Below are 11382 nucleotides of genomic sequence, written 5' to 3' on the forward strand. Positions count from 1 at the left end.
ATATGATCGATGATGAAGAGCATGCTTGGAATGCTATCAGAGGAGGTTGTGGAAGGTTTTCTTGGCAACCAGAGGAGACCAGATTCCGCACAGCTCGTCAATGACCTGATCAGTGCATTCCACCAGCTTGGATAAAAAATGTCAATCAAATTGCACTATCTTCATTCCCACCCTGATTTCTTCAAAAACAACTTGGGTGCAGTCAGCAAGGAGCACGGCGAAGAGTTCCACCTGGACATTCTGCTGATGGAAACCAGATATCAGGGCAGGTGGAACGAGGCAATGATGGGCGATTACGTTTGGGGATTGTTGTGAGATTGTCATCACAGCTGCAGAAGAGTCAAGACCAAAAGTGCATTTCTAGGTACTATGTGCCGTGCATTCCATGTGATGTTACTGTTTCCTCATTTTCTAATTATATTCATAATATACACTGTTACATAGCCTATGATTTCATCATCCTTTGTATAATTCTAAAGTACAGTATGCTGCATGTTTGATAACGATTCGCCTTGTGGCTTCCATAGTGACCAGGCTTGCGTGTTCTACCTCACTCCCCCCTTCTCCCCCTTATAGTAGAGTAAGTCGTTCTTTCTGTTGTTCCGAGCAGGATTGTCAACTCTTTGTCCCCTATGGCTTCATTTGTGCGTCCTTCTTACAAGTTGTATCAAGCTCTGCCGGTCCCTATATAATGAGCTCAGTCTCTGCATTAATTGCCACTTAGATCTACTCCTCATTTTATTCACATCTCTGTCCTCCCCTGCATAGTGTATTATTATTTTTGTGAGTGCTCAGGAAGTCTCCAGCCATCTAGCTGCTGTATAATTTGAGTATAAGTGTTGTTGCCATTTTTCTTGTACTGTATGGCCTAAGGCGTTAATTCGTAGGCCTGGTAAGGTTTTTTGTGATTCATGTAGAGTTTTTAATGTCAGCCATTATTAATAATATTGTGTATCTGTAATAATATATCTTGCTTTAACTGAGCATTATCCGGTTTTCTCATTTATCAGGGCTGACTTAGATAAATTTGTTCTTGCTAAATTCGTGTTAATAGAGGCTATTGCAGTTAACCATATATGTAACCTGTTTTGCCATTACATTATCCTTATGAGTCCTGAATGTTTAGTTGTTAGTTTGAGCATTAAACTTTAACTTGTAATTTTACCTAACTCTTTTGTTTTGAATCTGGAACTTTGCGGGACAGTAATGATTTTAGTATTCTCACTTGAAGTGTCCATTATCTCTCTCTGTTCCGTAACAACACCCAGAAATATATAAACTCTTTGATATTCTCAACAATCTCGAAATGATAACAAGGTGCAGTTCCTGTCCTTGTACGATACATATCTTATTGCATAATTTCTGTAACGTAGATTTACACAAAAACAAATAGCATATTCAGAATCTACGCATTGACATTAATCGGAAATAGATTAAAAATCAACATAAACAAAAAATTGGTTTAAGTTTATTGCACAGTATAATTAACTAAATGAGGGATAAGAGAATGAAACACAGAGAACTTGGGCCTCAAGCTGTCGACACAAAGCATTGCTCGATATGCCATAAAGCCTTGTGCACAGACACACCATATAACCTTCATGACAGGGTTCATTGTGGGTTGAAATGAGACTAAAGATAAACTAAGTCGACCCCATATGTCCTTGACCTTTGACCCCTTGACCTTGCTGACCTAATCAGTTCATAGTTCATTCATACTGTATCACTGACACGAGTTTGGTCAAAATCCGTCTACGGGTTCAGGAGATATCATGTCCACACCTATGATCTTGACCACTGACCTTTTGACCAAATCAGTTCACCGTCTTTTCATACCTTATTACTGACAAAAATTTGATCAAAATCAGTTGAGGGGTTCAGGAGATATCGCACCCACACTCATATGACCTTGACCTTTGACCTCTTGACCTTGCTGAACCTGTCAGTTAATCACCCCTTCAAGCTATATCACTGACAAAAGTTTGGCCGAAATCCATCAAGAGGTTCAGGAGATATTGCACCCACACCCATATGACCTTGATCTTTGTCCCCTTGACCTAGCAGACCTGATCAGTTCATTGGTCCTTCATACTGTATCATCAGTGACAAAAGTTTGGCCGAATTCTCATGAGAAATTCAGGATATATCGCACCTACAAGGATAAACTAAGATGACCCATTGTGACCTTTACCTTTGACCCTTGTCCTAACTGATTTAATCAGTGATGAAATGGGCAAGTCACAGCCCACTCCAGCTCTGCTATACAGCGTTGACTTGTGTTAAGATGTGTGGACACCCAGCTACTTATGGGAACATTAATGGTTATTACAAGACCCTATTCTCTTGCAATACCATTGTGAATCTTGTATAGCCAGCTGTTATATTAATGTAGTTCGATTATTCATCTCTGAAACATGTATCAGTATTTTATCATTTTTTTATATATGTATGTACATTAACTTAATTAAAATTAATATTTTCCTTATTAGCTAGCATGCTTTTATTGTAATAACAATTAATACAGTATAATATCAGTGTTGTTATATTACTTAAACTGTCTTCTCTTAATCTCTACATCTATAATGAACGTAAAGCATTCGGTAGCCGAAGGCTAATCGCCCGCCAGAATATGCTGTTGGCCAAGTCCAAGATTTAAGCCATATCTTGATACCCTGAAGATTTCACGCTGATAACTCAAGCCGTTCATGAGATACAATGGTGCTAAAGGCTGGCGATAGTTGATCTTTGGCAGCCATTTTGGTGACTTTGAGCTTGCCCGCGAGTGCCCATTAACTCGTCCAAGATTCTGGCCATATCTTGATATCCTGAAGGTTTCATGTTGATAGCTCAAGCCATTCATCAGATAATGGGAACACACACACACACACACACACACACACACACACACACACACACACACACACACACACACACACACACTCGCTCACTTAGAGGAATACAATATATGGAGAAGAGATCGGAATTTAAAAAAAGGAGGAGGACTTATATTAAAAAGGGAAAAATCTAAAAGTCAGAGAAATAGAACTAGATATACCCTTACAAGTAGAACTGATTGCAGTAGAGATCAATACATCTGAAGGGAAAGTAATTGAAGTAAATTTATACATGCCACCGAGATCAAACACATGGGACAGAGGAGAATATGAGGATCTGGCAGAGAGTACAATTCAGAGTTTAAGAGCATTACTACACAGAATGGAGGAGAAATCGGGAAGAATCATACTAACTAGAGATTTTAATACAAGTATTAATGAGAAAACTGTAGATATAATAAGCCAAGAAAGCTGTTGGGACCAAAAGCTCCTGGATCTCGTGCAGGAGTTTTTCTTAACGCAACATGTAAGGGAAAGCACAAGAAAAAGAGGAATTGACGTACCTTCAGTACTAGATCTTATATTCACTAGGCAAGAAAACGATATTGACAGTTTAATTTATCACCCTCCATTCAGCAAAAGCGACCATGCAGTACTAAATTGCAACTTCAGGATAGCATATGACATAGTTAACAGCAATGAAAGTTACAAAAAGAGACTAAATTATTAAAAAAAAAAAAAAAACTACCATGACCTAAAGAAGTACTTCTTAGAAATAGATTGGGTAAAGGAGCTTAGAGGACAAGATTTAAATGTTTTATATATAAAAAAAAATGTGAACTTTATGAAACAGGAGACCAGAAGTACATTCCACAGCACAAAGAAGCAGAAAAAAAATAAAGAAATGGTTCAATACAGAATGTAAAAAATCAAAAGAAAATAGAGATTTGTTGTGGAATAGATACAGAAGACACAATAGTGAAAGGGCATATAATAATTACAAACAGGCAAGAAACGATTATACAAGAATAAGGAGGGAAACCCAAAGACAATTTGAGGAGGATATCATAAATAAAAATAGTGATCAACCGAAGCTATTTTACAGCTACATCCGAAGCAACACCAAAGTAAAAGATAAAATATAATCCATTATGGACAAGGGGATCACCTATACACAAGAGAGGGATATCTGTGAAGCACTAAATAAGAATTTCCAATCGGTTTTTACAGAAGAAAATAATTTTGAGAGGGATGATATGGAACATGCATGCCCACACATATTACCAGATATACAAATATCAGAAAAAGAAATGCAGGAGGAGTTAATTAAATTAGACAAAGGAAAAGCAAATGGTCCTGATGAAATTTCACGTTGGGTGCTACATGAATGAACAAAGGAGTTAAGCAAACCTTTATCTTTAATATTCAAGGAATCCTTGAGACAAGGTAAACTACTTGATACTTGCAAGAAAGCAAACATTGTTCCCTTATTCAAGAAAGGGAATAGACAAAATCCACTCAACTACCGACCAGTATCACTAATCAGTGTTGTAAGCAAGATATTAGAAAAGCTGATAAGAAAAGCTTGGGTAAATCGTCTAGAAGAACACAATATGATAACAGAAAGACAGTTCGGTTTCAGAAAGGGAAAATCGTGTGTTACTAATCTGTTGAGCTACTATGATAGAGTAACAGAAACATTACAGGAAAGAGAAGGATGGGTGGACAGTATCTATTTAGATTTCAAGAAAGCATTTGACAGAGTACCGCACCAAACACTTTTATGGAAACTGTACCATCAAGGAGGAATCTAAGGCAAACCGTATTGTTGGATGCAAGATTTTCTCAAAGAAAGAGAAATAAGAACAGTGCTAAGAGGAAATTACTCATCATGGAAGGGAGTAACTAGCAGAGTTCCACATGGCTCAGTGGTGGCACCAATTATGTTTTTAATATATATAAATACATAGATAGCAACATTGGAAATGAAAGCTATCTAAATGTTTGCTGATGATGCAAAAATACAAAGGAGAATTACTAACGTAGACTCTTGTAAAGAGCTACAAGAAGAATTAAATAAACTTCACGAATGAAGCACTGTATGGCAAATGGAATTCAATGTGGACAAGTGTCATGTAATCAAGTTTGGTAGTGGAAAAAGTCCTGATTGGGATTATAAGTTAGGAAGCAAACCCTACACACGTCAGAAAAAGAGAAGGATCTAGGTGTGATTATCAATAACAGACTATCTCCGGCTGACCACATCAGTGAGAAGGTACGGAACATGTATACACTGCTTGCAAATATAAGAATAGCATTCACATACATAAATGAAGACATGCTAAGTAGGATTATAACATCATTCATCAGGCCAACCCTGGAGTACGCATCAGTAGTCTGGAGTCCTCATCTCAAAAAACACATAGATAGGATTGAAAAAGGTCAGACGGCCGCTACAAGATGGGTACCAAGCTTAAGGGATCTAAGCTACGTAAAAAGACTATAAAAACTGAATCTACCAACACTACAGGAGAGGAGGAAAAGAGGAGACATGATTATGCTATATAAATACATATCAGGGAAGGAGAAAATAGACATAAATGATTACATAACCTATGAGGATGCATCAGCAAGAGGACACTGCAAAAAAATGCATAAAAAGGAAGGCAATAAAGATGTAAGGAAATTTAGTTTCCCAAATAGGGGAACTGACCAATGGAATGCACTACCGAATGAATTAGTGTGTGCCAAAACAATTCAGAAAATTAAGGATATGTACCATTAAAATGGTGTAAGACACGGGACAGTACGAGCTTGACTAATTCCTGTAAAGATACAATTAGGTAAGGTAAGAACACACACACACACACACACACACACACACACACACACACACACACACACACACATACATACACGCACACACACACACACACACACACACACACATAGACACACACCAACGAAAACTATATCTTGCCTGGATAAATGGTGACAAAAACTTGTACCATGGTATCAAAGCCACGACTGTCGTCCTTTCACTCCTGATAATTTTTGATTTGGTAAGGGGGCCCAACCCCAATAAGAAGTATGGTGGAAAATTTATATAGTGTAAGTCATTTTCAAGGAACCAGACGGACTGATTTGAGAAGTTTTGTTGAAATCCATGTGCTCGCTTTCCTCTATTTCTGATCGTTTATGTTTTTAGTAGAAGAGCTGACCTCAAGAATCATTAGAGAGTTCATGCTTCTGAAATTTCGCTTACGGAGAGTCCATTATACCTTCTGTAAGAATAAAGTATCAGCATCCTGGGTTCAATTGGTAGTGACTCAGGTTCAATTGGTAGTGTTATCATGCCTGTTTAATACGTAAAAATTCACAATGCCTGTTACAATGCAATACCATATGGAAGTGCGGGGTTAGATATTACTAACTGGCAACTCTGTCAAACCGCAGTACCAACATATCCGTGTCATTTCCCGTAAATCATAGTCCATGTAAGTCTTACACTCAAAGGGGGCCAATACTTTTTTTTCTTTTTTATTTGAGGATACAACAAGTACTTTGGTATCAAAGCCATTTCTACCGTCTTTTCACAATTTCTGAGAATTTATACTTTGGTGAGCGGAGAGACCCCCAAAAATTAATGATTGAAAATTTTTATATTTTGGGAAATCTTTGCAGTAACCAGCCGAACTCAACTTGAAAATTTCATTGAAATTGATCAAATACCCTAGGAAAAATTAAGTCACACACACACACACACACACACACACACACACACACACACACACACACACGTACACACGCACACACAGAGGGATTCAATCTAGGCAGACGTGCGACACCGGCGCTCCGTACCGAACCAACACGGCCAGTGGCATTACCTAAATTAGTATCTTTGTATGAGTCAAGCTCTGTACCAGGTTAGACTAAATGATTGTTCATTATTAAAAGGAATAAAATAATAAGTTTAAACAAGACTTGTTCAAACAGGAAAAAGAACCAAGACGAAAGAATACGCTGAGTCATCTCTGAGGTTTGTTTAGACTACAACAACACGGAGATTGTAAGTACATGCTCTGCACTTTTAGTATTGCAAAATGGATACATACTTTAGTAAAGCAAATTTGGAAAAGAAAAGGGATAAAGGTAAAAATCAAAATGATGATTTCTACCAAGAACTGGTTGAAGTGGAGACTCACAATAGACTGGTTGAACATGTAAACAAACTAGAAATGGCTCTCAAAAATGAAATTGATGAAATAAAGAAGCAGATGCACTTGCAAAAGGAAGAAATAGAAAAACTAGGAAGGGAGGCCAATAAGAAAGACACAACCATCAGTGAACTAACAGTGGAATTGAGTACACTTAGGAAGAAAATGAGTGAAATGGCAAGTACAGCAGTCAATCACGAGAGTGTTATGGAAGAGTTCAAAAATGACACAGAGACAATTAGGCAAGTAAGCAGTCTTATTGACCAGAGCAGTGATATTGAGGAGAAGATAACACAAGTGAATGAAGCTGTGCAAAAGCTACAAAAATGATGTGGAAACCATGTATGCTGAAATGGTGAAAGTAAAGAAAGACTTAGAAACAAGGGTGGAGGAAAAAAGCATTAAAAAGGAGGTGAAAAGAATAATCCAAAACAATCCAAAGCTAGTCAGAGATTCACTAGATATAAACAAATCTATAGTAATCACTGGTATAGAAGAGGAAGAAGTAAAAAATAAGATCACAAGAGACAAAAAGGAGATGGCAAATGTAATGAGCTTACTGAAAGAAGTATCAGAGGAAATCTGTAGTAAAGACATAGAGGAGCACAAAAGGTTAGGGAAATATGAGAAAAGCAAGACAAGACCTCTCAAGGTGACTTTCCAGAGTGTAAACACTGTGGAAGAGATACTAAAAAATGCAAAGAATCTTATGGAAAAAGAGGAGTTCAAAAATGTATGGATAAAAAGATGCCTAACACAAGAGGAACTGGAATTACTGAAAGAGAAAAGGGAGGAAGCAAAAACAAAAAATGAGGGAAGATCAGAAGAGGAGAAGAAGAAATTTTTTTACAAAGTAATAGGATTGCAGGTACGAAAGTGGTACACAAACAGGATGGAATAAAAAGGAGGAAGGTAGTAGAACCATGTCATGACAAGTATATAAACAAGATGATAAAGTTGATGTACTCAAATGTGGATGGAATGGTATCTAAATTACTAGAGATGAACGATTATGTCAGAGAAAATGAACCACAAATAATATGCCTAACTGAAACAAAATTAACACCAAGGATATCCAATGACATACTAAACTTAGAGGAATACAATATATGGAGAAGAGACAGAAATTTAAAAAAAGGAGGAGGAATTATAATATTAACTAAGAAAAATCTAAAAGTCAATGAAAAAAAAAACTAGATATACCATCACAAGTAGAACTGATTGCAGTAGAGATCAACACATCTGAAGGTAAAGTAATTGTAGCCAATTTGTACATGACACCCAGATCAAACACATGGGAAAGAGATGAATATGGAGACCTGGCAGAGAGTACAATTCAGAGTTTAAGATCATTACTACTTAAAATGGAAGAGAAATCGGAAAGAATTATACTAACTGGGGATTTCAATACAAATATAAATTGGAATAGTCTAGATATAATTAGCCAAGAAAGCTGTTGGGACCTAAAGCTCCTGGATCTCGTAAAAGAGTTCTTCCTAACGCAACATGTGAGGGAAACCACCAGAAAAAGAGGACTTGATGTACCTTCAGTGCTAGATCTAATATTTACTAGGCAAGAAAATGATATTGACAGTTTAATATATCACCCACCACTCGGCAAAAGCGATCATGCAGTACTAAACTATAACGTCAGGATAGCATATGACATAGTAAACAGTGATGACAGTTACAAATAGAGCCTAAACTATAAAAAGGGAAATTATCAAGACCTAAAGAAGTATTTCTTAGAAGTTGATTGGGAAAATGAGCTTAGAGGACAAGATTTAAATGCTGTATATAAAAAATTCTGTGAATTTTATGAAATAGGAGTCCAGATGTACATCCCACAGCACAAAGAAGCAGATAAGAAAATACAGAAATGGTTCAATACAGAATGTAAAAAATCAAAAGAAAGAAGAGATTTGTTGTGGAATAGATACAGAAGACATAATAGTGAAAGGGCGTATAATAATTACAAACAGGCAAGAAACGATTATACAAGAATAAGGAGGGAAGCCCAAAAACAGTTTGAGGAGGATATAATAAATAAAAGTAGTGATCAACCAAAGCTGTTTTACAGCTACATCAGAAGCAAAACCAAAGTAAAAGATATAATACAATCAATTACGGACGAGGGAATCGCTTATACACAAGAGAAAGATATTTGTGAAGCACTAAATAAGAATTTCCAATTAGTTTTTACAGAAGAAGAAATTTTTGAGAGGGATTATGTGGAACATGCATGTCCACACATACTACCAGATATACAAATAGCAGATAAAGTAATACAGGAGGAGTTAAGTAGATTAGACAGAGGAAAAGCAAGTGGTCCTGATGAAATTTCATGTTGGGTACCACGAGAATGTGCAAAGGAGTTAAGTAAACCATTATTTTTAATTTTCAAGAAATCCTTGAGTCAAGGTAAACTACCTGATATTTGGAAAAAAGCAAATATTGTCCCCTTATTCAAGAAAGGAAATAACAAAATCCACTCAACTACCGACCAGTATCACTGACCAGTGTTGTAAGCAAGGTATTAGAAAAGCTTATAAGAAAAGCTTGGGTAAATCATCTAGAAGAACACAGTATGATAACAGAAAGACAGTTTGGTTTCAGAAAAGGAAAATCATGTGTTACCAATCTGTTGAGCTACTATTACAGAGTAACAAACACAATACAGGAAAGGGAAGGATGGGTGGACAGTATCTATTTAGATTTCAAGAAAGCTTTTGACACAGTACCACACCAAAGACTTTTATGGAAACTGTACCATCAAGGAGGAATTCGAGGCAAACTGTTTTGTTGGATGCAAGACTTTCTCATAAAAAGAGAAATGAGAACAGTACTAAGAGGAAACTACTCGTCATGGAAAGAAGTGACTAGTGGAGTACCACAGGGTTCAGTGCTGGCACCAATCATGTTTTTAGTGTATATAAATGATATAAACAGTAACACTGGAAATAAGAGCTATCTGAATATGTTTGCAGATGACGCAAAAATACAAAGGAGAATTACTAACACAGACTCCTGTAAAGAGCTACAAGAAGAATTAAATAAACTTCATGAATGGAGTAGTACATGGCAAATGGAATTCAATGTGGACAAGTGTCATGTAATCAAGTTTGGTAAAAGTGGAAAAAGACCTGATTGGGATTATAAGTTAGGAAATAAAACCCTATACACATCAGAAAGAGAGAAAGACCTAGGTGTGATTATCAATAACAGACTATCTCCGGCTGACCACATCAGCGAGAAGGTACGGAACATGTATACACTGCTTGCAAATATGAGAATAGCTTTCACATACATAAATGAAGACATGCTAAGAAGGATAATAACATCATTCATTAGACCAACCCTGGAATATGCATCAGTAGTCTGGAGTCCTCATCTCAAAAAGCACATAGACAAGATTGAAAAAGTTCAAAGGGCCGCTACAAGATGGATACCAAGCTTAAGGGACCTAAGCTACGAAGAAAGACTAAATAAACTGAATCTACCAACGCTACAGGAGAGAAGGAAAAGAGGTGACATGATAATGCTATATAAGTGCATATCAGGGAAGGAGAAAGTAGACATAAATGATTACTTAATAAAATGCGTGGCTTGAAAAACAGTGCCCCCAAAGAATACCATAGTACCCCCGACGACAGGGCAAGCCAAAAACAGCTTAGTATGGCCGCAGATGCACAGACACCCCCACACGGACCCCACGGGGTAGCCGCCACCAGCCACCACCACTCCCGGCAACAGTGACACATGTCAGCCCGGGCTGTGCGCCCCTGTGACATGCAGCCACCACGCCGCCGCCACCGTAGGAGAAGGACACTACCTTCTCGGAGTGGAATTGCTGAGCCAGCTAGGGGTGGAGTTAGAAAATATACTCCAGACGGCGCCCCCCTGGTAGAGACGATCTATGGTCACTCCCAAAGTGTTCCGGTAGAGACGATCTATGGTCGCTCCCAAAGTGTTCCGGTAGAGACGATCTATGGTCACTCCCATCCTCGTGAGACGATCTATGGTCGCTCCGAAAGTGCTCCAGTAGAGACGATCTATGGTCGCTCCCATCCTCGTGAGACGATCTATGGTCGCTCCCATCCTCGTGAGACGATCTATGGTCGCTCCGAAAGTGCTCCAGTAGAGACGATCTATGGTCGCTCCGAAAGTGCTCCAGTAGAGACGATCTATGGTCGCTCCGAAAGTGCTCCAGTAGAGACGATCTATGGTCGCTCCGAAAGTGCTCCAGTAGAGACGATCTATGGTCGCTCCGAAAGTGCTCCAGTAGAGACGATCTATGGTCGTTCCCATCCTCGTGAGACGATCTATGGTTG

Source organism: Coenobita brevimanus, chromosome 80, assembly GCF_032717465.1.
Source record: "Coenobita brevimanus isolate Jiangsu-jjx chromosome 80, ASM3271746v2, whole genome shotgun sequence".
Lineage (NCBI taxonomy): Eukaryota > Metazoa > Arthropoda > Malacostraca > Decapoda > Coenobitidae > Coenobita > Coenobita brevimanus.